We start from the raw sequence: 27,447 nt of genomic DNA, 5'->3' as shown, positions 1-27,447 counted from the left end.
TGGCTTGGTCAAATGGACAGTTGCTGTGCTGGCCAGATTGGTTTTTAGACTGAAAGCCCTTAGCCTGGATCCCTTATATCTAGCAGAGCTTATCCCCTTTCCAGAAATAGAAGACTCTTCTTGCTCCTTAAAAAAGGTGCTGAGTGCCCTGAATGAAACCTACTATACTCATTGTTAAGTGGTAGCACAGGTACTGATTCTGCAGCACACTCATCAATTCCAATGATGCTTTACCTCCCCTGAACCTAGACCACTATCCAATGCCCATATCTAACCATTCTACCTCAGCACGCATGTTCAGGACCAGGACCTGATAGTCCAGGAGGAAGTTCTAGCAGTTCATATGCCTCAGGCCTGCAGTCATGGCTCTGAAAATGCTCACCAGAGACAGAGCACCTGCTGTGCAGAGACTTGACAGGCCTCATAACCCCACCCCACTGTCCCTGGACTGAGAAGTCACAGCAGTAGGATGGGGCTAAGCATACTCTCTGCAGTGGTGTTGAGTGGCAGTTGGTACTAGGTGGTCTGCAGCAATGCTCTCCCATTTGCATTTTACCATGATGTAAAGCCTCATTGATGCCTTAGCATCATGGAATGAACAACGTTCTGCCTGGTAGACCCCGATCCCCAGAATTTTCTCAGACAGTCATTTCAGAGATGGTCGTCTACTCTATTATTACTATTTTTTAAACCAGGTACTGTGTATTTACATTTCAGATGTTATCCCTCTCCCCCTCCACTTCAATTCATGAAGATGGACTCTCTCCTAATCACCCTCTCCACTGCATTGCCTTGGCATTCTCTTACATTGGGAAAACATGCTCTCCAAAGGCCTCTTCCCACATTGATGCCAGACACTGCTATCTTCAGCTACATATGTAACTGAATCAATATATCTTTCAGTGTGTGCTCAGTGGTTGGTGTTTTAGTCCATGGGAATGTTGGAGGGTTTGGTTGGTTGATAATGTTCTTTTTCACATGAGGTTGCAAACCCTTTCAGTTCTTTCAGTCCTTTGTTTAGCACCTTCATTGAGGTCGCCATGTTCAGTCCGGTGGTAAGCTGCAAGCATGCTTAGCTATATCTTCATGACTTTGGTAGATTCCCTGATGAGGGATCTCTATCTGGTTCCTGCCAGCAAGTACTTCTTGGCATCATTAATACTGCTTGGATTTGGGGGCTGCATATGTGGTAGATCCCCAAGTGAATCTTCTTTTCTTCAATCTCTGTTCATCTATTTGACCTTGTATTTTTCCCCTGTGAGCCTTTTTGCTCTCCCTTCTAAGAAGAACTAAGGCATCTTCATTTTGACCTTCCTTCTTTTTGAGCTTCATAAGGTCTGTGAAGTTTTTCTTGGCATTCTGAGCTTTCTGGGGGCTACTATCCACATACAATGTGTGTTATTTTGTGATTAGGTTACATCACTCAGGATGATAGTCTCTAGTTCCATCCATTTTCCTATAAATTTCATGAAGTCATTGTTTTTAATAGCTGAGTAGTACTTCATTGTGTAAATGTACCACACTTTCTGCATCCATCCCACTGTTGAAAGACATCTGGGTTCTTTCTAATTTCTGGCTATTACAAATAAGGCTGCTATGAACATGGTAGGACATGTGTCCTTATTATATGTTGGAGCATTTTTGGGGTGTATGCCCAGGAGTGGAATATCTGTATCTTTAGGTAGTACTATGTCCAATTTTCTAAGAATCCACTGCCAGACTAATTTTCTGAATGGTTGGACCAGCTTACGACCCCATCAACAGTGGAGGAGTGTTCCTCTTTTTCCACATCCTTACCATCATTTGCTGTCACCTACGTTTTTGATCTTGTCCATTCTAACTGGTATGAGGTGGAATATTAGGGTTGTTTTGATTTTAATTTTCCTGATGACTATTTATTAGGATGTTGAACATTTATTTAGGTGTTTCTCAGTCAATCAATAATCCTCAGTTGAGAATTCTTTGGTTAGCTCTGCACCCTATTTTCTTAATAGGATTATTTGATTCTCTAGACTCCAACTTCTTGAGTTCTTTGTATATATTGGATATTAGCCCTCTGTCAGATGTAGAATTGGTGAAGATTCTTTCCCAATCTGTTGGCTGCCATTTTGTCTTCTTGACAGTGCCCTGGCCTTACAGAAACTTGACAATTTCATCAGGTCCATTTTGTTGATTCTTGATCTTAGAGCATAAGCCATTGATATTCTGGTCAGGAAAATTTCCCCAGTGCCTCTTTGTTCTAAGCTCTTCTCCACTTACTGCTCTAATAGTTTCCGTGTACCTGGTTTTAAGTGGAGGTCTTTGATCCACTTGGACTTGAGCTTTGTAAAAGGAGATAAGAAAGGATCATTTCTCACGACTGCCAGTTAAACCAACACCGCTTGTTGAAGATGCTATTATTGTTCCATTGAAAGTTTTTTGCTCCTTTGTCAAAGATCAAGTGAATATAGGTAGGTGGGTTCATTTCTGGGTCTTCAATTCTGTTCCGTTGATCTACCTGCCTTCAACTCCTGAATGGTTTGAATATGTAGATGTCTCTAATTTTCTTCTTCTTTTTTTAATGGTTAAGGAGCAGAACTTTTAAATCATTGTGCAGAGCATGCTCCACCAGGATTATGCCCTTCAACATTTCTGCCATGTACTTTTTCATAATTCAAAACTCTTCTCTCTGCTTTAGTTTTTCAGGCCCAATCCCACTGACTGTTGTACTGGAGTCAGTCACCGGATCAGTTAGCTTGACATACTTGTCATAAATATACTTCCTATACTGGTTCACAATGAACACATAGGATGCGATGCTCTCTTCCCTTTTGGGACCGAAGCCTACCATCTCACAATCCAGGGCCAAAACTTTTGTCAGGCTGCTAAAGGTCTGTTTCTTCACCAGGGAGATGGTACTTTTGCTCTGCTGTAGTCTACTCTGTACTAGCATGGCTGCCTCTTGGCCTATAGCAGCCTCAATATCTGGATCCACTTCATCAAACCAAATGTCTTTCCAGTGGGCATGGGCTGATTCAATATGCTGTATCCTTAGCTTTCCACTTATGCCCAATATCCCCTTGATAAGAGATGTTGTTATATGTCCTCTTCTTGACTTCTTTCTTCTACGCCATTCCAGAGATATTTGTGGAAGGTATTAGTATCTTTCTGTCCTTAGCTGCATATTTAACAGAACCTCTACTGGTCTTTTCTTTCTTTTTCTGTCCTTTTTATTTTTGTCTCCCTTTCATTTTCCTGAGTTTTTTTTTTTTTTTTTTTTTTTTTTTTTTTTTTTTTTTTTTTTTTTTGCTTGTTTGTTTATTCTGCTGAATGATTTGGGGATATACTTTATCATCCATCTGAGAGACAAGAGGTTTCTCTTGAGCCTGTGGCTTTTGTTTCAACAGCTCTTGTAGTACCTTCCAATTTTATAAAATTTCCCTGGTGCCCTCAATGGTAGGTCTACAACAACTACTAGATGGTTTCCCAGAGTCCCACTTCCTACCAGAGCTTTGCTCTTCCTGAACTTTATTTTGGCTTTCTTCCTAGCAAGCTTTCTGATAGGTGCAGGTTGGGGCACCAGTGCAGTGACCTTCATTTTAATCTTCTCTCTTTGCAGTTGGAGGCAGCAGGGGAGGGACTCTTACTCTGAAGATCATGGAAGTATACCCCAGAATTCTTCTTCTTCTTCTTCTTCTTCTTCTTCTTCTTCTTCTTCTTCTTCTTCTTCTTCTTCTTCTTCTTCTTCTTCTTCTTCTTCTTCTTCTTCTTCTTCTTCTTCTTCTTCTTCTTCTTCTTCTTCTTCTTCTTCTTCTTCTTCTTCTCCTTCTCCTTCTCCTTCTCCTTCTCCTTCTCCTTCTCCTTCTCCTTCTCCTTCTCCTTCTCCTTCTCCTCCTTCTCCTTCTCCTTCTCCTTCTCCTTCTCCTTCTCCTCCTCCTCCTCCTCCTCCTCCTCCTCCTCCTCCTCCTCCTTCTTTCTCTTGCTCTTCTTCTTCATCTTCCTCTTCCTCCTTCTCTTCCTTTTCTTCTTTGTCCTCTTCCTCTTTTTCCTCCTCCTCGCCATCTATACATTTATATGAAGAAATGCAACCTAGTCAATCTTTTTAACAGTGCTTTTTTGTATATGTTTTAAAAACTGTTCACTTTGTTTTGATTACTAAATAATGGGTATTTTTCTTTGAAAAAAATTAACTCATTCTCTCCCAGTGTTCATTAATTACCTATATCTTTTCATCTAAGAGTAGGGGCTGGTGAGATTTGGTTTTTATTTTTTGGTTTTTTTGTCTGTTTGTTTGTTTTTACTTTGGGATCTATATTGGCATATCAACAAGTATTTTCATTGTTTAAGCCTTGTTTCAGAAGCCATATGTGGAGATGTTGTGTGTGTAGGTTTCTTGTCCTTCCTAAAAAGAGCTTCTGGTTTTTACAGTATTAATATCTCTGCCTGACTGTCTATTTTATTTCTTGAGCTTGAAATGCAAGGACTGTATTTTAGGTATATCAGATAGTGCTGAGTATCTCATGGCTAGTTGTTCTTTACATTTTGGTTAATGAGAGCTTTCTATAAAGTCTATGTTCACTCTAAAGAAAGGTTTTTGGTGAGTGAGAGCTATGCTTACCTTTAGATATAAGGACACATATTTAGAATACAGTTTGACATTATCCTGATACACATTTTTAAGTATATAATTTGTTTCAGGGAGGGTTCTGGGTACTTGATGAGCCACTTTTTGATGGATCCTTGGTAGTACTTTTTCCACATCTTACAAGTTTTATCCCCATAGTATACTTATTTTTTTCTGCATATATTTCAGTAAAAATTATGTAAATCAATTTAAAAACAGTTTTAAAAATTTATGACAGGGACCTGCAGAAAACAGAAAAATACAATTATGCTGAAAGAAACTGTTAAAGAAGCTCACAAGAGAAGACCACTCAGACAAAGTTCATGGTCTACTGAAAGTCTCTATTTCATCCAGTTAGATGTGATTATTCCCAGGTATCTGAGACCTAAGTGTAGTACTGAATGTTTAGAGTAAAAGTCTTTTAAAGGCAAGGTTACCCCATCGTGGTATCTCACTTTGCAGTTTCAGCTCTGCAATTTAGCTGGAGGTGGAGGTTTGCACAAGCCAGCAGTTTCACAGAAGCTAAGGTAAGTTAGCTGAGGTATCTTGACCTTGGGTTCCTGGAATAGATTTGGATAAATTTCCATGGGATTCCACATCAAGGAGACCAAATTCTCATTTAAATTTAAAATGGCTTCAGCAAAAATGCAAGACGGAGGAAGCCCTGCACTGTCTTACCCTATCACAAAGCTCATGATTTCAGGTGACTAAAATTGGATGCACAATGTAATATTTCCCCACTTGTGTTAAAAATAACTTCAGAATGATAAGCAGAAGCCTCATAAAATCAGAACCTGAGGGTTAGAAGACAGAAACCTGTTATCAAGACAGACTACTGGAGATCATCTTCCATGTCCAAAATGGTGAGGTCAGGTGCTATCCTCTGAGAATAACAGCACATGAAATTTAGTTCTTGGAGAGAATTTTTTTCAATTAAACAAAATAAAGCATAATTGTAATATATATTACAAGTATGTATATATATATATATCAGGATCCAGTCATTAATATTGCCATATCCTTTGTTACCTAGTCATTCTTGGCAACACACCACAATGAGAGAGCAATGCTTTTCTGAAGAACAATTCTGAGACATTTCTCCCTAGGTGAGACACAAGATCCAGCAGGCGGCAGGTGGCTGGTCACTGAGAAACAAATATAACAATAGATCATTTTCTGTGCTCAGTACAATATTCCAAGCTGTGGCTTAATGAAGGAGGGGGAAGTGGAATGTTAAAGATTTCAAGTTAAATGCATTTTCTGCATTATAATTCAAACATTTGTTGAATACTAAATGTGAACTTGTTAGGGGAGATATTAACAAAACCTAATCTGATAGTCTCAATTTTACTCTCAGTCTATAGGACATTTTTAGTCAGACTGTATTCTAAGTCTTAGTTTAGAATAAAAAATGCTAAGGTAGAGAGGCTGCATGACTTTGATGATTATGATGATTATAGTAGGACCTGTTCTCAGCCATAATACGTGAAGAAACTATGCTGGAATGTGATGGTAGTAGATGCAGGCACAAATATATGTGAATTTGTACACTTAAAGATCTTGTGTACATAGATGAGACACAGATACTTGTTTTGAATAAGAGCTTCATTTTTCTAACCTCTCCCTTGTATCTCATCCACATTTACTTTTCCTTTCCATGAAAAGAAAATCTTCCTGCTGAGATTGAATTCATTCTGAGTTATGTTTCCATGTTACTAAACATTGTCATATTATATTACTGTAAACATATGTAGACCATGAAACACATATAAGAACACTACTATTGTCAAAATACAGTTCTAAGGTAGCTGTCTACCACTATCTTACATTACATAAACACATATATACGTTAGAATAAAACTCTGATGTCTAGCTCTGGCTATCAGAGTTAGATCTGACATCTTCAAATAATTTAGATTTGATTTATGCACCAGTCAGATCTTCTCAAATCTAAAAAACATAATGAGTTGGATTAGAGACAAAATTCAGGGTCATGGTTCTTTATGACAAAAATTAAACAACAACAACAACAACAAATAATAAATCAACCCATTTTTCTTTGTATTAGTATACATGTGCCAACTTGGGGACATAATATTGTACAAGAGTATGTTTTATAAATAGCAAACATTTTAACATGAAAATATAACTATAGTATACATTTATACATATGCTCCATTCTCTGTAATATTTCAAAATAAGGTTTTGAGAAATATAACTCTAAAGTTACATTTAACTCTAGAGTGTTAAGGTATAACTCTAAAGTGAGTGAAAACATTTGATATCTTAGTTTGTTTTCTATTGCTGTGATAAACACTAGGATGAAAGGCAACTCACAAATGAAAGGATTTATTTGGTTTATATTCCAATCATAGTCCATCAATGAAACAAGTATGTGCAAGAACTAAAGCAGTAGTAGAGGCATGAACCTTGGAGGAAGCCTTCTTACTGACTTGCTTTCCATGTCTTCTTCATCTAGATGTTCTATATACCCCTAAATTGCCAACCCAGAAATAGCACCATTGATAGACAGCTAATTGGGCTCTACCACACCAATCATTAATCACTTAACCAACCTGATGGAGGCAATTACTGGATCGAGGTTCCCTACCTCCAAGTGTCTCTTGTTTGTGTCAACTTGATGAAACTAACAAGCACAGGAATCTAGGAGACTTAGAAGGCATCATTCCAGTAGAAAAACAAATGAAAATTGCCAAGCATGTACAAGCTGTTCTGATGAGATGAAGGAATTTAACACTGATTGACAGCTTTCTGCAGAGAACTTGGTAGTCTATGCCATCTGAACAAAGCTCCAGAGAGTGTTATTAAAATAACAGCACACACACATACAGAAAGGTAAAACACAGAACAGGAAACCTTCTTCTACCATTCACCATAAATTTAAATGGAGATTTTGAATATTAAGAATTGATCATTCAGCATGAGTGGGGAGGGAGAATATAGCAATAGCTAGGGAGCTCTGATGCTACCTCCTGGTGTTAGAAGAGACACAGGAAATCTAGATGTCTTCTATAAAAAGAAATGGTAGCAATAACAGAAGAATAAACTATACCGCCTTCCTGTTTACCTTCACTGGAGGAAAAAAAAAAAAAAAGAAAAAGAAATTCTGTGCCCATTGCAGAGGTTGAGATTTTTATTATATGAAACACATCCTGAAATTTTAGAAAATGAAAACACCTCTAACATTTCCAAATGAAATAGGGACCAAGTGTAAACACTGCCTCCCTGTTCAATTCCCGTCTTCCGGAGAACCCCCACTGCATTTGTTGGTGGCTTTGGACACTTGATGGTGCCTTCTTTTGAGAGAATGTTGTTGTTTTCAGATTTTCAATCCATTCCAGAAACTTTGTTAAGCAAATTAAAAGAGTCTCCTTACCCTATTTCTACCTTATTTCTCAAATAAACTGAAGTTAATTGTTTCTACATTTGATGTTAGTGTTAGTTAATGAATTGAGTGACTTTCTAGGGAGCTCTTCACAAAGGGCATGGAAAATGGTAATTATTACAGAGAATATTTAGTATAAAATATCAGTTGCATGTCTAAAATGGTGAGCTATCTGGGATGTTCACACTATTAGTCCAGAATAGTGACATTCACAATGCCGTTCCCTCTTACTTGGGTTTCACCTGCTTGTGTTTTGGGCCTCATAAACCCTATCATCCACAAAGTAGTGTACTCAGAGTCTCCATCAATTTTTCAACCATGCAAATGTCTTACCTCTCAGCTCTAACCTCACCACCAGACTTTATCAACTTCAGAAAAGAAAACAACAATATTCCAGCTGCATGCAGAGCCTCTTATTGTCTACATCCTGCAGAACCAGAAGTGAGACTGCCTCTTTGCACACTCCTTCCTACTCAAGCTGATGTCAGTTGCTCAGCAATAACCTGGAACAACTGGTTCTTCAGGCTTCTGATTCGGGGTATTTGCACATGTTATTTCCATTGCCTGGGAAAAATTTTCTGAGTATGGACAGACTTTTATTTTTATTTCATTTTTATATATTTTCTAAACAATCACTTTTATCAAATAAATAACTGTAGATAACCTCTCTAAAGAAGTACTCACCTAGCTCATCTTATGCTATTTTGATTCAAACTGTGCAGTTATATTCTGTACTTTGTATGCATGTGCATATATGTATTTGCTTATTGTATTTGTGTACATGTATGTGCATGTACATATATGTATGAGCTCAAAACAATAGTTTCATTTAAAAATATTTTAGTGTCTTCCAATTTACTGATTAAAAGAGAAAGAGAGAAAGGTAAAAAGAAATTTGTTAAAAGAGAAACTTTATAGCACATGGTTATTCTTTTTTTTTTTTACAGATATGACTATGATTATACTTATTATCTATAATTTTATGTATATATATGTATATAGCAGATATATGAAAGACATAGAAATGTATGCCATGATGTAGAGTCTGGAAGATCAAGAGTTAAAAGGCTATTCAAAAATTATTATGGAAAATAGAATTATAATATAGTCAATGTATCACACACTTGATGCATGCTCTATTATTCTTCTCAGATATATAAAATAAACTTCAACTATGCTCTTAAGATACATGCACTCTCCACTTAAGTTCTCACTCAAGAATCTCCTTTATTTCCATGCTGGGCTTGGAGTCTTAGCTAACAGGTTTCTTCTTTGTTTCTATAGTTTCATAATCCTAGATCTCAGACTTAAGTCTGCAGACCCGAATTCCTGTCAACTGACCTTTGATCACATAATGATGTTCCTTACTGGAGGGGATACTTGGCATACAGTCACTGAACATGAACAATGATTTTAAATGTTAAGGCAACATTTTACCTAAGCAGGGTAATGAGAGGCCTCTCTATCTGCATCACCTGCCTTCTGAGTTTGTTACAGGCTGTTATTATCAGTCCCTCTTTGTTGGCAAAATTAAAAAAAAAAAAAACTACTTCTCCATCTTTTTTTGATAGCTTTTAATTAAAAGTATATTTCTATTCTGGCTTTTAGAGTCTCTGGTGAGAACTCTAGTATAATTCTGATAGGTCTGTCTTTATATGTTACTTGACCATTTTCTCTTACTGCCTTCAGTATATTTCTTTATGCTGAGCATTTGGTGTTTTTATTATTATGTGATGAGGGGAATTTCTTTTCTGGTCCCATATGTTTGGTGTTCTGTTGCTTTCTTGTATGTTTATGGACATTACTTTCTTTAGGTCAGGAAATTTTTTCTACAATATTTTTGATGATGTTTGCTGGCTCTTTGTGTCTATTACATCCACTTTTCTAAGTTGTGTCTTTTCATTTTATCCTGGATTTCTTGAATGTTTTGAGATAGATCATTTTGCTTCTGTATTTTTCTTGAATAAAGTGTCTTTTCTTGATGTCTTCTACTATGTCTTCTGCCGTCTACCTTTGTGATTATTTTATAGTTTCTATTTCCATTTTTAGATCCTAGGTGGTTTTGTTAAATTTCTTAACTTGTTTGATTATGTTCTCCTATATATTTTAAAAGATTTGTGTGTTATTTATTTAAGGGCTTCTGCTTGTTCTGTATTTTGTTAAGGGAGTTATTTATGTCCTCCTTTAAGACCTCTGTCATCTTCATGAAATGGGAGTTTAGATCTGAGTCCTACTTTATGTGTATTTTGGGGTATCCATGACTTGATATGGTTGGAGAATAGCTTCTGATGTCAAGTTAAACTGGTTTCTGTTGTATATGCTCTCACACTTGCTTCATGCCATCTGGTTATCGCTGTTGTTATCTGGCCTTCCTATTTCTGACTGGAGCCTGTCCTTGTAAGCCTATGATCTTGGATGTGTCAGCATACCCGGGCAGTTGAGCTGTAACTGGAGTGTGGGCTATGTGTGTTTGAGTTAAGTGCTGAGGCTCCACTCCTAGCACAGCTGAGAACAGGAAGGCATAAGGGTCTCTGGCTGTGCAGAGAATCACCATCCCCAGATTGCAGGAATCCCAGTATGACAGGTATTGGGGCAGGATTTAGGGTCTCACCTGTAAATCTGGATGTGTCAGAATACCTGGGGGAGTCCAGCTTCAAATGTGGTGTAGGCTATGTGGGATCAGATCTAGCAATGGGGCTCTGCTCCCAGCATAAGTCGAGAATGAGTATCCTAATAATAAAATACTTATCATACATTTGTTAGCAGGAAATTCCCTTAGCTTCGTAAAAAGTACTTCCCCAAACTCAACCAACTGTGCAAAGCTTCAGCTCAAAGCTTCACTCACAAGCTTCAGCAATGCTTTAAACACACGCGTGTGCGTGCACACACACACACACACACACACACAAACACACACACACATACACACAGGGAGAGAGAGAGACAGAGACCTAAGAAAGTAGTTTATTTCCAAACCTTTACTTTGTAATTAATTTATTCTTATCTGACAAAAAAAAAAAAAAAAGGAATGCAAACAAATACCTTTCATATGGAACCTCCAAAGATGTCAACCTGAGAATATTAATTACCTGTTTAAAGAAGCTGGAGTTCCCAAAGGTTAAGGACTGGTAAGAAGGGGATCTGAGCAGCCAGGGAGCAGAGAGACCTCTGCCAAGTGTGCACGGAAAGTGCGCCCCTGCCCTGCCTGATCCAGGGACCAGGAACCCAGCCAGCAATGGGACCTCTGTTCCCACCTGGCGGCTTTGGGGCTCAGAACAGGGCTCGGATCATCTGCCACCTGGACCAGTGGAGATCCAGGGACACAGACCAGGAACAAGGGAAAGGCAAGAACACATCACTGAAAACAAGATGGTAAAATGCAAGCGAAAAAGCATATCTGAAGGAAACCAAAACAACCTAACAACACAAGTACCCAGCACTCCCATTACAGCAAACATTGGAGTGCCAAACACTGCAGAAAAAGAAGATGCAGACCTAAAATCATACCTCAAGACACTGATAGAGATCCTTAGACAAGAATGGGAAGAAAAGCAAAAAGAATCAGAAGCTTTTAAAGAGGATACATGAAAAACACTCAAAGAACTAGAAGAAAAAAGAAACAAAGAGATGAAAAAATGGAAGAAAGAATTTAAAACGGAAATTGACACAATAAAGAAAACACTAAAAGAGATAACCCTAGAGGTAGAACACCTAAAAAAGAAATCAGGAGTCACAGAAGCAAGCATTTCCAATAGACTAGAGGAGATGGAAGAGAGAATCTCAGGGGCCGAAGACAACATTGAAAACATAGACAAAACAGCCAGAGAAGATGCTAAAACCAAAAGCTTCTAAACCAAAATGTCCAGGAGATCCAGGACACAATGAGAAGACCAAACCTAGGAATTATAGGAATAGAAGAGGGAAAAGAATATCAACTAAGAGGCACAATAAATATCTTCAACAAAATTGTAGAAGAAAACTTCCCTACCCTTAAGAATGAAATGACCATGAGCATAAAAGAAGCCTCAGAACCCCAAATAGGTTGGACCAGAAAAGAAATTCCTCCTGACACATAATAGTCAAAACACCAAGTGCCCAAAGCAAACAAAGAATACTAAAAGCAGTAAGGGAAAAAGGTCAGGTAACATATAAAGGCAGACCAATCAGACTCACACCCAATTTCTCAACAGAGACTATGAAAGCGAGAAGAGCCTAGACAGACATCATGCAGACCCTAAGAGAGCACAAGTGCCAGCCCAAGCTGCTATACCCAGCAAAACTATCAATCACCATAGATGGAGAGATGAAGATATTTCAAGACAAATCAAATTTAAACAATATCTGACCACAAACCCAACACTACAAGGAATTATAGGCGGAAAACCCAATTCAATGAGGGGAACTACATCTTAGTAAAAACAAGAAAACTCCTAAGCAAGAAAACCAAAATAAGAAAGAGACACAGACACAACTCAATATACAAAAGCAATTATAACAGGAAACAGAAACCACTATTCCTTGTTATCTATTAACATAAATGGACTCAACTCCCAAATAAAGTGGCTGGATACAAAATTAACTCAAACAAATCAGTAGCCTTCCTACACTCAAAGGACAAACATGTGGAGAAAAAAATTAGGGAAAAGGTACCCTTCACAATAGTCACAAAAACTATGAAATACCTTGGTGTGACTCTAACTAAGCAAGTGAAGGACCTGTATGACAAGAACTTCAAACCTCTAAAGAAGGAAATCGAGGAAGATCTCAGAAAATGAAAAGATCTCCCATGCTCATGGATTGGAAGGATCAACATTTTAAAAATGGCCATCCTACCAAAAGCAATCTACAGATTCAATGCAATCTCCATCAAAATTCCAACCCAGTTCTTCATTGAGTTGGAAAGAGCAATGTGCAATTTCATCTGGAATAACAAAAGACCTAGAATAGCGAAATCCATACTCAACCTCAGGAAAACATCTGCAGGAATCACTATCCCTGACCACAAGCTGTATTAAAAGGCAATTGTGCTGAAAACTGCTTGGTACTGGTACAGAAATAGGCATGTGGATCAATGGAATAGAAAAGAAGATCCAGAAATGAGCCCTCACGTATATGGTCACCTGATTTTTGACAAAGGAGCTGTAAACATGCAATGGAAAAAGGACAGCCTATTCAACAAGTGGTGCTGGTCCAACTGGCACTCAGCATACAAAAGAATAGAAATACTCCCTTTCTTATCTCCTTGTACAAAGCTCAAGTGTAAGTGGATCAAAGATCTCCACATTAAACCAGATACACTGAAACTATTAGATGAAAAAGTAGGGAAAACCTTAGAACAAATAGACACAGGAGAAAATTTTCTGAACAAAACACCAATGGCTCAAGCTCTAAGGTCAAAGATTAACAAATGGGATGTAATGAGATTTCAAAGTTTTTGTAAGTCTAAGGACATTGTCAAGAAAACAAAATGGCAGCCCATAGAATTGGAAAAGATCTCTACCAACTCCACATCAGATAGAGGCCTAATATCCAAGGTATACAACGAACTCAAAAAGCAAGACACCAGAGAATCAAACAACCCTTAAAAATGGGGTACAGAGCTAAACAAAACGTTCTCAGTTGAGGAACACCGAATGGCCGAGAAACATCTGAGGAAGTGCTGGACATCCTTCACCATCAGGAAAATGCAAATCAAAACAACCCTGAGATTCCAGCTCACACCAGTCAGATTGGCCAAGATCCAAAATTCAAATGACAGCAGATGCTGGCGAGGTTGTGGAGAAAGAGGAACACTTCTCCACTGTTGGTGGGGTTGTAAACTGATACAATCACTCTGGAAATCACTCTGGCGATACCTCAGAAAATTGGACATAGTACTACCTGAAGACCCAGCTATTCTACTTCTGGGCATATACCCCAGCGATACTTTAATATACAACAAAGATAAATGTACCCCAATCTTCATAGCAGCTCTATTTATAATAGCCAGAAGCTGGAAAGAACCAAGATGTCTTTCAGTAGATGAATGGATACAAAAATTGTGGTACATTTACTCAATGGAATACTACTCAGCCATGAGAAAAAATGACTTATCCAAATTCTTAAGAAAATGGCTGCATCTAGAGAATATCATCCTGAGTGAGATAACCCAGTCACAAAAGAACAGACATAATATACAGTCACTGATATTGGGATGCTAACCCCAGAGGCTCTAACTGCCCCAGAAAGAACTCACAGACTATGTGAAGTTCAAGAAAAAAAGAAAAAAAAAATGTCATGCTCAACCCTTTCACACCAAGAAAACGTTGACTAATTCCAGGTTACACCCTGTTTTACAGGTACTTTTTGCTCATTGTAACTAGTAAGACCTTAATCCATAGTGTCAAACCTTAAAAAAAAGAAAAAAAAAAAAAAAAACCAAGCACTGACAGAATTGCATTTGTATACATTTATGCAAAAATTTTTAAATTTTTTTCTTTTATCTTTGTTTTTTAAAATAAAATTAAAAAAAAAGAAGCTGAAGATTTCAAAGTCAATTCTTGAATTCTTTAATTTAATCCCAATAAAATTCTTATGTGGCTTCTGGTCATAAATGTAAAACATAAAATAAAGTACATTCTTTTATATTTTATAAAAACTTCAGTCCATTATTATATTCATATAATACACAGTAAAATGGCTGCTTTCAATGTCCTATTTACAAATGTCAAAACACTAAAAACTTAACAAATGAATAAATCTAACAATGCAGATACATGTAGAAATTATAAATCTTGATGCCATAATATTAAGTAGGAAATAATAAGTGGCGTTTAATATGATAATATCCTGCAGATGAATAGCGACTTTAGAAAACAGAAATAAAAACCAAGACTTACAGGAAAAATTATAAAGGAAATAACACTCATTTTCCACAATGGTACTGTAGTTTGAATAGATCATTCTATGGTCCAACAAAACAGTAAAATTCAGAGTTCTAAGCATTTAGTATATAAAACAAAAAAAAAAACAGGTTTTATTTACGTCTTGAATATATATGGGACAACTTCTTTGGAAACAAAGTCAGCATTGTCTTATATAGCTAACAAGATGTTATTGTTGTGTGATCTTACAATAACCTCTTTCTTGGTTTATTCCCAGTGTAAGTACATGTGTAGCTTTTACCCAGCAGTTCCACTCTTGCAAATCTGAAAATAGAAAACTCACACTTGTTTACAAAAAAGCCTGTAAAAATGTTTGTAATGAAGTTTGCAATTTTAAAATGTAGTAATCAAAACAATCCTGTTTGGCCAGGATCATTAAAATAAATTTTACTTGCATACAAATAGTTTGCTAGTAGTAATACAATATAAGGTATTAATGAATGACTATTTGTGATATTTTGTCTATGGAATTATGTATACCTACAATATAGAAAAATTGTCCAATGAAATACCATGAGATAATCAGATTCTATTAATATGGATGAAGAAGTATTTTATATTCACAGACTTAAGAGGAAATATAATAATATAAATTGAAATATCAGAAGACTAGATAAAAGTGGATATCTGTAACTAATAATAACATTTTTTTTTTTAATTTACTAGAAACTAGAAGTAGAAAAGGCATTTTCTTAACCTTCCAAATACTATTATGAAAGGCCAGAAAAATGATATAGAAAGACAATTCATAAAATGTCAACAAGGAAACAAAAGACATATAGATTAGAACAAGAGTCACCTGTATTACCTGAGCACAATAAAGTCATTAACATAGAAACTCCTGAGAAATTAATAAAGTACTTACTAGAACTCTAGTCAGTATATCAGGGGAGCTAGGGTATGAAAATCAATACCATTATAAACCAACTGTCAACTTAGAGATTAATGAGAAGAATTGACAATGGAAGTGAAACTCGATCATCAAACTACAGATTATTAATGGATAGCTTTAACAAAACATGCAGACCTGGACAGTGAAAATCATAGTGCTGCAGAGTTAAGGTCAATACATATAAATGGAGCTTTATGCAATGCTTGAATGTCAAAAATATCTAACATAACTATCTCTAAACAGCTATCTACAGACTCAATACAGTTAAACAGTTGTGACAGGCTTCCTCCTCCTGGACTGCCTTCGTCTTTTCTTCATCCTCAGTTCCAGTATTTTTTTCTGATGAAATGTTTGATTTGATGCTACAATGTGTATTGATAGATGACATTCTTACAATAGCCAAAACAGGTTTGAAACTGAGTTAAACCGAACAACGTCAGATTTAAAGTTATCAAGAAAACATTGGCAAAATATAAATGCATTTCCTGTTCAGCTACACATGTGCTATTATGGGTAATGGCTAATCTGATTGCTCAATTAAATAAGAGTTATATATTTAATTATTTTGTGTTTGTGTATGCCTGTGCATGTGTGTATGAAGATGTGTGTTTGCATGGTATATGCATATATGTTTGCGTGTTTTTAACATTCTACCCCACTTCACTATCCATTTTTTTTGTTTGTTTCTTTGTTTATGAAACACTGCTTCTTGATGAATCTGGATGATGTTAGGCTAGACTGGAAGCTAGCCAACCCTAGTAATTCTCCTGTATTTGGACTCAATACCATTCCTCCTGAGTTCTTGGGTATGTGTTGGATCTCACCTAGCTTTTAGGTGGCTACAAGGTTCTTACCTCTGATCTTTAGTCTCATACTGTTTGGTTATCTTGAAAACTCTCTGTCTATGATCCACGATATAGTTCACTTCATTTACAGAATCAAAATAGGTAGACTTCTGAGGGATAGAAAATATAGAATATTGAATCTGGTGGGAAAAAAAGGATTCCTGATTGTGTGTCTTGTTGGGGCTATACCTTCTCTTGTCCCTGTCAATTAATGCTGTATTTAGATCACTGGACATAAGCATTTCTGCCACCATGATACTCAAATTCATCATAGTTTCAGAACAGACAGCCAATATGTGGACTGAAATCCTCCAAGGAATTAAAATAAGGCTTTCTGCTTTGCATTGATCAGTCAGATATTTTTCAATTATAGCCATGCAAAAACCATGCATACGGACACACATAAATACACATACAAACATACACAATTTCTTCCCAATATATTTAGTACAGTTTGGAAAATAGTTCAAAACAGGTTTATAAAGAGGGCTAGTATAGCTTCTATGATGCCCTGGAGTTAGTCCTCATAAACTGAATATCATAGTCAAGAGCCCTTTATCTCAGCAGTCAGGAGACAGGTAAGAGAATACGAAGTTTAGTTGCTGTATAACAAGATTGACTCCAGCCTAGTCTACACAAGCTGTTGAAAGAAGGAAAGAAAGAAAGAAAGAAAGAAAGAAAGAAAGAAAGAAAGAAAGAAAGAAGAGGTTAAACCATTTCAACTGATTTTTATAACATTTTCCAGGGAATAAACAAATGGCTATATTATTTTTAATAAATTTTGTCAGAGCAACTGCATACAGAGATGAATTCAAAACTCAAAAAATATAAAGCTAAATCTAAAAAGGAAAGTAGAGCAATAAGCATGGGAAATATTTATAAATTAGACAACAACAACATGATCAAGAAGTGTGCAAATTCAACTTCATTAGAATTAAATGCAAAATTTCTCTTCGAAAGAGACCATTGAGATAATTAAAAGTCAAGTCCCAAAATGGGAGAACTCATTGGTAAATACGTATCTGATGATATACTTTAGCCAAACAAAATCCTTACAAATAGAAAATGAGAAAATAAGAACACAAACAACTCAATATAGAATGGGCAACATCTTGAATAGACACACTGCCAAAGAAGTTGCAGAGATGGCACATCAGCGTGTGAAAGGCTTCTGTACAGCATCAGAGGGAAGCAAATTAAAACCATAATAAAATGTCACTGCATACACATTAGCATGCTAAAATTATAAAAGCTGATGATGCCAAGTGCTGGTGAAATATAAAGCAAGTGAAATCCTCATAAATTGCTGATGGGAGTGTAAATGCTACAATGATGAGGAAATCATTAGGCGCTTTTTGATTATATTTGAGTAACTGACAAGATGAACAAGCCATTGAGTCACTAGACACTTCTCCAAGGAGAATGAAAATATAGTTGTCTGCACATAGGTTTGTGGTTGAATATTTAAAGCAGCCTTTAAATGCAGGCACATGCACACACACACACACACACACACACACACACACACACACACACACACACACACACGCAAACACACTCATACTCACAGACAAAACTCAGCTGATAATATCCAAACACCAGCTAGTAAGACAGTAATTTGTACACTGGAGTACTTTCTATAGTAAAAAGGAATATGCTCTGAAACCAGGCTTCATCAAGGAAGGGCACTCCTGACCCAGTCATTGCATACTAACAAATAAATGAATGAATAAATAAAAGCTTAGTGTTTCCAAATATAAAGTCTAGAAAAGCCAAACTAATCAATTTAGATAAAAGGGATGTAGGTCATTGGATGTAGGATGATATTCCTGAGATCTGAACTCTGGGCCTCATGTTTACCCATCATGTATTCTTTTTTTTTCCTCTCTCTCATACAACTTTATTTTTAAAAAAGAGGAATACATATACAGATTTTAAAGCTATTTTGGCACAACACTATATGAATATATTTTGTCAGTACTTAATTCTTTTAGAGGTTTGTATCTTAACCATCAAGCCTATTTTTAGCCCTTTTCTATGATGTACATGAGAGTTTTCCCAGAAATGAGTATCTGATAAGTGTCCTGAGCTCGTTAATAGTTTAGCACAGTTATAGAGGTTTGAGGAGACTGTGGAGGGGTGGTGGCCTGCTAAGGTCAACAACAGGTAGAAGCATTTTGTACAGCTTTTATGTTGGTAGCAGTGTAAATAGTGTATGTGTCTGTCAAATCTTATCCAATCACATACCTTAAGTTGCTGTGATTATTATACATCTTAATGCACTTGAAAGAATGGCATCATTGTTATGTAGGAGTTTTCTTCAAGATTGAAAATTCTATCTTGTCTCCACATTTCCTCCTGTGAGTATTTTGTTTCCCCTTCTAAGAAGGATTAGAGCAGTCCTGAGCAGAGACTGAAGGAAAGGTCACACAGAGGCTGCCCCACCTGGGGATCCACACCATGTCCAGTCTCCAAGCCCAGACAATATTGCAGATGCCAACAAGTGCCTCATATAGCTGATATAGCAGTCTCCTGAATGGCTCTGCCAGAGCCTGAAAAATACAGAGGCAGGTGCTTGTTGCCAACCATTGAATCGAGCACTAGCACTGGGTCCTCAAGGACTGAGTGAGCTGAAGGAGTTAGCAACACCATAGGAAGAACAGCAATATCAAACAAGCCCTTCCTCTGAGCTCCCAAGGCTAAACAACCATCCAATGAATACACAGGGATGGACCCATGGTTCCAACAGATCATGGCCTTGCTGGGAATCAAAGGGAGGAGAGGCCCTTGGTCCTGTGAAGGCTCCATGCCCCAGTGTAGGAGAATGTCAGGACAAGGAGGGGGAGTAAGTGAGTGAATGAGTGTGAGTGTAGAGAGGTGGGGGTAGGGGGAGCACCCTCATAGAAACAGGGGAAGGAAGAATGGGATAGGGGCTTTCTGGGGGAAAACCAGAGAGGAAAACTGGAAAGGGGATAACATTTGGAATGTGAATAAAGAAAATATCCAATAAAAAAGGAAAAAATTATCTTGGAAGGAAACTTCTTAAAACAAGAAGTAAATAAGGTATAATAGCTTCGGGAAGTCCCTGAAACTGATCAAATTCATTTGTACTCTCCCTCCGCAAGAGTAAATAAACAGTAATTACTGCTTAAAGACACTCTTTGGCAAGTCAAAAATTAAAAAAAGAACAAAGTCCCAGACAAATCCAACTGCCTGGAAGAAGCTCAGACCACTAGGAAGGACACTCTCACTCCTATTAAAGTCAACATTGAGTTGCACAGTGTGTTTCAGGTTTCAAGGTTGGAGAGCTGTTACCCCACTGTGCTGGGTTTTTGTGACACAGTTACCTCTGAGTTATTCATGGTCTTCAAAGTAACCTTTCATTCCCATTCCTCTAAGTAATCGTATTAACTCATAGGTTTACCAAGGGAAATACTGGTATCATCACCACTTTGGTCTGTTTTGAGCTTTTTTAAAGGTGAACAGATGTGTGTGTGTGTGTGTGTGTGTGTGTGTGTGTGTGTGTGTGTGTGTGTGTGTGTAAGTGTGTGTGCTGCATTTTCCCAAAAACTCTTGATTGTATAACAATTATTCAGAAATTACCTTACTTTAGAAAACAAACAAAACTTCAAAAGCAACATGGTAAAAGATGATATATTTATGACAAGCAAGGGCGTAAAATTTATTTCCATCATTATCCTTTAGGAATTGTGGATTTAAACTACAAAAACAAGCTTAAATTCATGCCAAATACTGAACTAAACTAAACTTTTGAATATGAATTATCTGATTCAAACATTTCTTGTGGGAACGTAGCATGAGTAATAAAATGTTTACCCTGTTTTGAAGGTAAACCTACACTTGCCATACAAGAGTTTCTGTTCTAGGCAATCACTGAGACAAAGCAAAACATACATGTTTAAAACTATATATCTAAACCTGTATACAAACATTTATTTTATCGACATGTATAATAGCCATTTTGAAACATTATTTATCATATTTAATTGGTACAACAACATATATTCATTACATAAATAAGCTACATAATGATTACTTGAAATAGTACATTATCTTATTGTGAACTTCTAAATAATATTAATAGCACATAACGTCAGTAAGAACTCAAAGTATTTAAGTAAAATGATGTTCAGGTACCTATTTAGTATGGAGTCCATGTTGTTGCATTTGTGCCTGTTGGAATATATATTTCTTTCTATTTCTGAGCCAAATGAAAGAGGCATATTTTCTAAACAAATCACTTTCGTATTTCTGTTTCATCTGAAAATGTGTGATGGAAGCTTATGACCTGAGAGAAATGGAACTTACTTTTAAAATACCATTGCCAGAGGATTACACTTTACAGGCAAGCTGCTTTAGTGAGATTTTCCAGGTCATTTCTCCTTCACAATTTTTGTAGTCACAATGCTGTGTGAAACTGACTCTGACATTTATACACCACTACTCTTTTCTGTAATGTTCCCCCAGGTAGGAATATCTTTCATTCAAAGAGACCATCAAATACAGTTCCAGATTTCTCTCTCTCTCTCTCTCTCTCTCTCTCTCTCTCTTTCTGTCCACTTACATCAGTTTGGGTTTAAGAAGAAAGAATTGTTCACTGACTTGGTTTTATAATAATAATAATAATAATAATAATAATAATAATAATAATAATAATAATAATAATAATAATAATAATAAATAGCAATAATAGCAATAATGAAGAATTCAGCACAAAGAGAGAAATGGAGACAGCACCTTACTGTGTAAATCTGGCTGATCTGGAACTTTCTATGCAACCAGGCAAACCTTCAGCTCATGGAGATCCACCTGTCTCTGACTCCTGAGTGCTAGGATTAAAAGTGTGCACAACCATGCCCTGCAAAGGTTCTCTAGCTTTGAATACTTCCATTCTAATAAATTCTCAGACCATTTTGGGGAGGTTCTGTCTAGGGGACAGCCTATGAGTAAGTAGCATGAAGCAGATGCATATAGTAAAACTTCACCGAATCATGTTCTTCCATATCCAGCAGGAAAGGCTGACACAGTCACACTGGAGTCTCCAGCTGAGATATTTCCATGCAGAGCAGGGCAGTCAAACTGTGGGTGAGCATCTGGCTTCTCATTCTTTTATACCATGAGATAAACAACTTAGGAATGTTTTGTCTTTTCTCTACCATAAAATGTGCATGGTAGGGTGTTTGTTTTGGAAATACTTTAAGCTCTCTGTTGTTCTTGTTCCTCTCTGGGTACAGGGGCCAGCCTGTCATTACATGCTGAGTCTGCAAAGATGCTTGATATGTCATACAAAGAAGGTGAGTACTAGAGAAATTGAGGAAAGGGGGCATCTTAAATTCAGTGTGAAATTTCGGGCAAGCTCAAATAGCACATTGCAATTCACCAGTATACCTTACATTACAGAAGAGCTGAGCTTTAAAGAAGAGATTGGGGGAAGAATGTGCTAAATGCTTAATGGTTAAAACATTTATTAGTAAGTTCCAGAGATAACCATCTGGCAGATTTTTCCCTAGTGGCAGGTAATTGAAGATGGGCAAAACTGGTTAACTTAGAGGAACAAAAGTTTAGGATCAAGCAGTTATGAGGGGGAAGATGCTGCTTTCAAGATTGACTGTAAAAATCTCTTATGTATTTTTAAAGTTGTTTCTTTTTATAGACGATAATGTAACTGTGTCATTTCTCCTTTTCCCCTTTCTTTCAAATCTTCTTGTATTCACCTCATGGTTCTTCTTAAAACTCATGGCCTTCTATGGAAATCAGTCTGGAAGTTTCTCAGAAAATTGGACATAGTCCTACCTGAAGACCCAGTTATTCCACTTCTGGGCATATACCCCAGAGATGCTCCAACATAAAATAAGGACACATGCACTACAATGTTCATAGCAGCCCTATTTATAATAGCCAGAAGCTGCAAAGAACCCAGATGTCCTTCAGTAGATGAATGAATACAAAAATGTAGTATATTTTCACAATGCAGTACTACTTAGCTATTAGAAACAAAGACTTTATGAAATTCCTAGGAAATGGATGCATCCAGAGAATATCATCTCTAATAAGGTAACCCAGTCACAAAAGAGCAGGCATATATGCAGTTACTGATAATTGGATACTAGCCCCAGAAAGCTCTGAATACTCCAAGAAACAACTCGAAGGCCATATGAAGCTTAAGAAAAACAAAGGTCACACTGTATGAAGTCCAAGAAATAAAGAAATAAAGAAAACAAAACAAAACAAAAAAATTTACAAAACAGGAAAACTTTAACTATTTCCATGTTACATTTTGTTTTACATGTACTTTAGCTCATTGTAACTATTAAGTTTTCAAGGCATACAACCAAACCTTGAAAAAAATCAAGTACTGACTAAAAAATATATTCATATAGTTTTATATAAAAATTATGTTAAAATCTGAAAAAAAGTACTGACAAAAAATGTATAATTTTAAGCAAAAATGTTTAAAATCTGTACATTTATCTTTGTTTTGTAAAATAAAGTTGTTTAAAAAAATTAAAATTAAAAAAAAATCAGATAATATATAAAGAATATACAGATGACATACAGGTTGATGGATATATAATAAACGTATATGTATCTTTGTATATTAAAAAAAAAGAATAACAAAGGTCAAATAGTGAAAGCCTCCGTCCTTCTTAGGAAAAAAAAATAAGTGTATAGCACCCTCTCATAGTGTGGTACACCTAGACCTTAAATCATTAATAATCCTACAGCCTTGTGCCAATTTTTGATATTCAAAGATCATTATGTTTAATCTATACATACCAAGAAAACTGTTTTCATATTATTTTCTTTTCTACATGTACTTTATGCTTATGGTAGCTAATGGGATTTCAATGCATACTATCAAACCTCTAAAAGAATTGCCAAAATGCTTTTAAAATCTGTACATGTATCTCTCTTCTTTAAATAAATTTGTAAGAAAAAAATTAATAGCCTTTTTTATAATTTTTGTTGTATTCATATGTATACTATAGCACAAACATACATATACAGACACACATACACACATAACACATAAATGCATAACACATACACACATATACACATATACAAACATATATACACATACACACATAAAGAAAGAGACACACACATACATATACATACACATGCATATACACATTCATTCCTTTGATTGTTTGAGATGAGACTTCCTGGAAAAGGCAAGAAAGAACTGGCTTTAGTGAACTGCCCCACACTCTTCCAGGTAAGAACATGCTTTGCTCTTCACAATGCTAAGGTTCCAGCATCACAGGACCCAGCTGCCATTTTAAAATATGCAAGTACAGACAAGCATGATTATGCACTACACACTACCGCAACATACTCATATTTCAGGCAATGAGAATTGAAGATCTACAATATGGCTGTGAACATCTTTGCAATAAAATTAGCTTTGCTTAAAAAGATGTTTCTTGGGGTGTTATCCTCTGAGCTTCCTTTTCTTCATTCCCAAAACTGAAGTTGCCTGAAAAAGCCACACCTGTGCTAAAGAAACTAATTGGCTTGTTAGAACTTCTGTGAGGATTGGAATGTTGCAGACTGGGAGCCAAAAGTGTGTTTTGCTGTCTTTGGACATTAAGGGTAATAGACCTGCATTACCTACCTCTTGGTCTCTAGTCCATTAATTTTCTTTTTAAAATTATAATTTGGGCTGGAGAGATGGCTCAGTGGCTAAGAGCACTGACTGCTCTTCCAGAGGTCCAGAGTTCAAATCCACATGGTGGCTAACAACCATCTGTAATAAGATCGCATGCCCTCTCTGGTGTGTCTGAAGACTGCTACAGTGTACTTATATATAATGAATAAATACAACTTTATGAAAATAAAATTATGATTTAAATTTTTTGTTTCTTATATGTGTATGTGCTGCATGAATTATATATGCATGCATGCTGTGTAAATGGATGACACATGTGCCCCGGTGCCCGGTAACAGTCAGAGGACAACTTTAGGTTTGTTTGAGACAGGGTCTCTTGTTTTGCACTGCCGCATACAGCAGACTCACTGACTCCCAAACATCCAGGGATTCACCTGGTTCTGATTCCCATCTTCCCGTGGGAGCGTGCTGGTGTTACAATGCATGTGCTCCTCTGATCAGGTTTTGACATGGGTTCTGGGGATCCCATGACTAAGCTATGAACAGGCTTCTGCAGTAAGCACCTTGATCACTGAGCCATCTCTCAGATCCCCAACATCCATTTGAGTATCAGGAAAAACTTTAGCAATGCATTCTTAGCAGACCATGAATGTAGCCTCTAAAACCTACCAAAAGATCTCTCCATTTTCTGTTACCTGCCTAACTAATGTTTACACCTATGTATGTGGAAAAAGCTTTGGTTTGTGAAATTCTTATTCTTTTTATCAAATGTTTATTTTATTTTGCTACTGTATTATTTATTTTATTTTCTATTAAGTTATATTTTTATCTATATGCCAAATGTTGCTTCCCTTCCCTGACCTGGCTCCCAGAGTTCTTCCAGCCATATCCCCTCCTCTCTGCTTCTGAAAGGGAGTTCCCCTATTCAACCACCTCCACCTCAGCCCCCACCACTCCACTTCCGAGGGCATCAAGTCTCTTCAGGATTATTTTATAAACCACCTCCACAGTGAACATTTTATTTGAAAGAGCCTAAATCAGTGTTCCCCAACTATAACCATGTGCAAGTTTTCTTTCAATATTGGCTCATTCAGCTTCACATATCTAAAACACTGTGAGAAATCATGTTCTTCATTGCATAGTAGTACATCAACAGAGAAGGGTGCCTGTCATTGAAAACATCAGAACATAATGCATGCTTTATGATGCGAGATATGCCTTTTGTTAGAGGTAAGGTAGCTATGAATTTTTGCTGGCTTCTTCAGCCTTGTTCCACAATCATGTCACCATAATGGATTTTCTTTTTAAAATAAGAGATGCTAATTCTTCAGGGTTCATGCTTGAAATTATGAGATGGACATATATTTTACATTTTAGTAGTTTAAGAATAACTATCCAAAATTGATGAACATGGTTTTATTTTTAACGAGGAGTTTGACCAAAGCAAAACTCCTCATTACAAGTAAGATTTTAACCCTGAGGGCTATGAGACAGGGAATGGGATGTAAGCTTTCTAAGCCATTGACTGCAGCAGTGGCCACAGGTTCAACAACATAGAGAGAATTTTCGTCGGTCTAGGTGTGAATGTGTGAAGCCACGACTCATTAAGTTGTTGCTGTCAGCATATTAACTCTGTTCTTCACCTTTCATAGATTGCTTCTTACCAGGGCCAATAGGCCATGTAATTTCAGATGTGTTTGCAATAAGAGAATAGTCTGAGAACCAGAAGGGCAAAGAGCTTGGGTGTCTCTGAGTCTGAGAGGTCTTGGTGCTTGTTTATCAGGTTACTAGTTAACCAGGAACAAGCACTGATTCATCTCATAGTCCTCTGAAGGCATATATACACCCCAGCAACACTCTAATTGCCAGGGCTACTTTGGCCCCATGTGCCTTATCCATTTCCTTTCCTACAGCTAGTTATTTATTTCAGTCAATACTTTGGTTCTAAATCAATACATGTTCAAGTGATAAGCTTGAACTAAAGCTTATCACTCTCTATGTATTTTAATTTTATCCTGAAATTGTTACTTGCAACCCAGCTCAATAGCTAAACGTGACCAAGTCTCAGCCAATCACAAGAGGCCATCTGCTTAAGTCATTAGACAGGCATATGCCAAACTCACCAATGGGATTTTCTCTGTACCTTCTGTTTTATATATAGAAAATTTTTTCCCTTATTATAAATACAGAAAAGCTATGTTATAGAAATAGATATCCTAAACCAATGTTTATTGAAATCTTAACATCTAAAGATTTGAGTCATGACTGTGAGGTTGCATATCTGAACAATGAGGTTCTGAAAGGTGTGTCAACATTAAAAATTCTATGACTGCACAATGGTCATATCAAATTTAAAATCCAAAGCACAATAAGTCCAAGGAGTTTGTGGCAGTGATACTCTGTGTTGCACGATGTGACAGACATCACACACCCTTCCTTCTTCCCACACAGTATAGGCCCTTTGCACTGTGGTGTATTTTAGTGTGTATGCAAAGTGTTAAGCTTTAATTAAATATTATGAATAACTATAGAAAACACAGTTTAACTATAGAAAACTGATTTTCACCATTAATGTCATATAAGCATAAAATTAATTTATCTTTGTATTTATGTGTTAGAGTGTTTAATTTTAAAAACTGCTTTTTGAGTTGCTGATTTTGAATTTCATATAAATATTCAATTAATTTGGGTTTGGGATTAGGTCAAAATTTTTAAATTCTAAAATAGTCCAAAACATACTTAGGATCTTGCAGTGTGTGAAATTATTCCTCAGATTAACAATTTTAAAATCAAAATATTGTTAAATTTAGAAAGCCACCTAAGATGCTTTACTTCCTACAATATCAAGTATTCAGTCTATGATTAATTTTAATATAATTAAACAAGCCCATATCATTAATATGTAAATTGCATTAGTGTCTAATAATAAAATTATATATATCAAAGAACTGTTTTAAAATTCATAATTCATTCATTATTTATTATCTGTAACATTATGATTCCCATATTTCTATTTTATTAGCCTGTATATCGGGTATTGTGTAAAAAATGTTTTAAATTAAAAGGGATTGTGAGTTGAAACATTTACAAGCCCCATTCTAGCCTGTTACCTAATTCATTTATTAAAAAATAAAGTGGTCAA

General features: G+C 36.4%; 1 pseudogene across 1 annotated transcript in view; it reads right to left on the bottom strand.

Annotated features, from left to right (window-relative positions):
• Positions 1 to 475: 475 nt before the first annotated feature.
• The window catches only part of LOC308418953 (RNA exonuclease 4-like), a 70,057-nt pseudogene continuing 43,085 nt past the window's right edge, over positions 476 to 27,447 (bottom strand). Inside the window, exons 3-4 of the transcript in view lie at positions 2,579 to 3,029; positions 476 to 670 (exon numbers count right to left, since the gene is read on the bottom strand). The product of the transcript in view is annotated as an RNA exonuclease 4-like (transcript). The remainder of the gene's footprint in view (positions 671 to 2,578; positions 3,030 to 27,447) is intronic.

This window comes from Micromys minutus (assembly GCF_963924665.1).
Source record: "Micromys minutus genome assembly, chromosome: 3".
In the NCBI taxonomy this organism is placed as follows: domain Eukaryota; kingdom Metazoa; phylum Chordata; class Mammalia; order Rodentia; family Muridae; genus Micromys; species Micromys minutus.
Note: the sequence above shows the minus strand (reverse complement) of the source record. Positions and strands in the feature narration are given on the sequence as shown.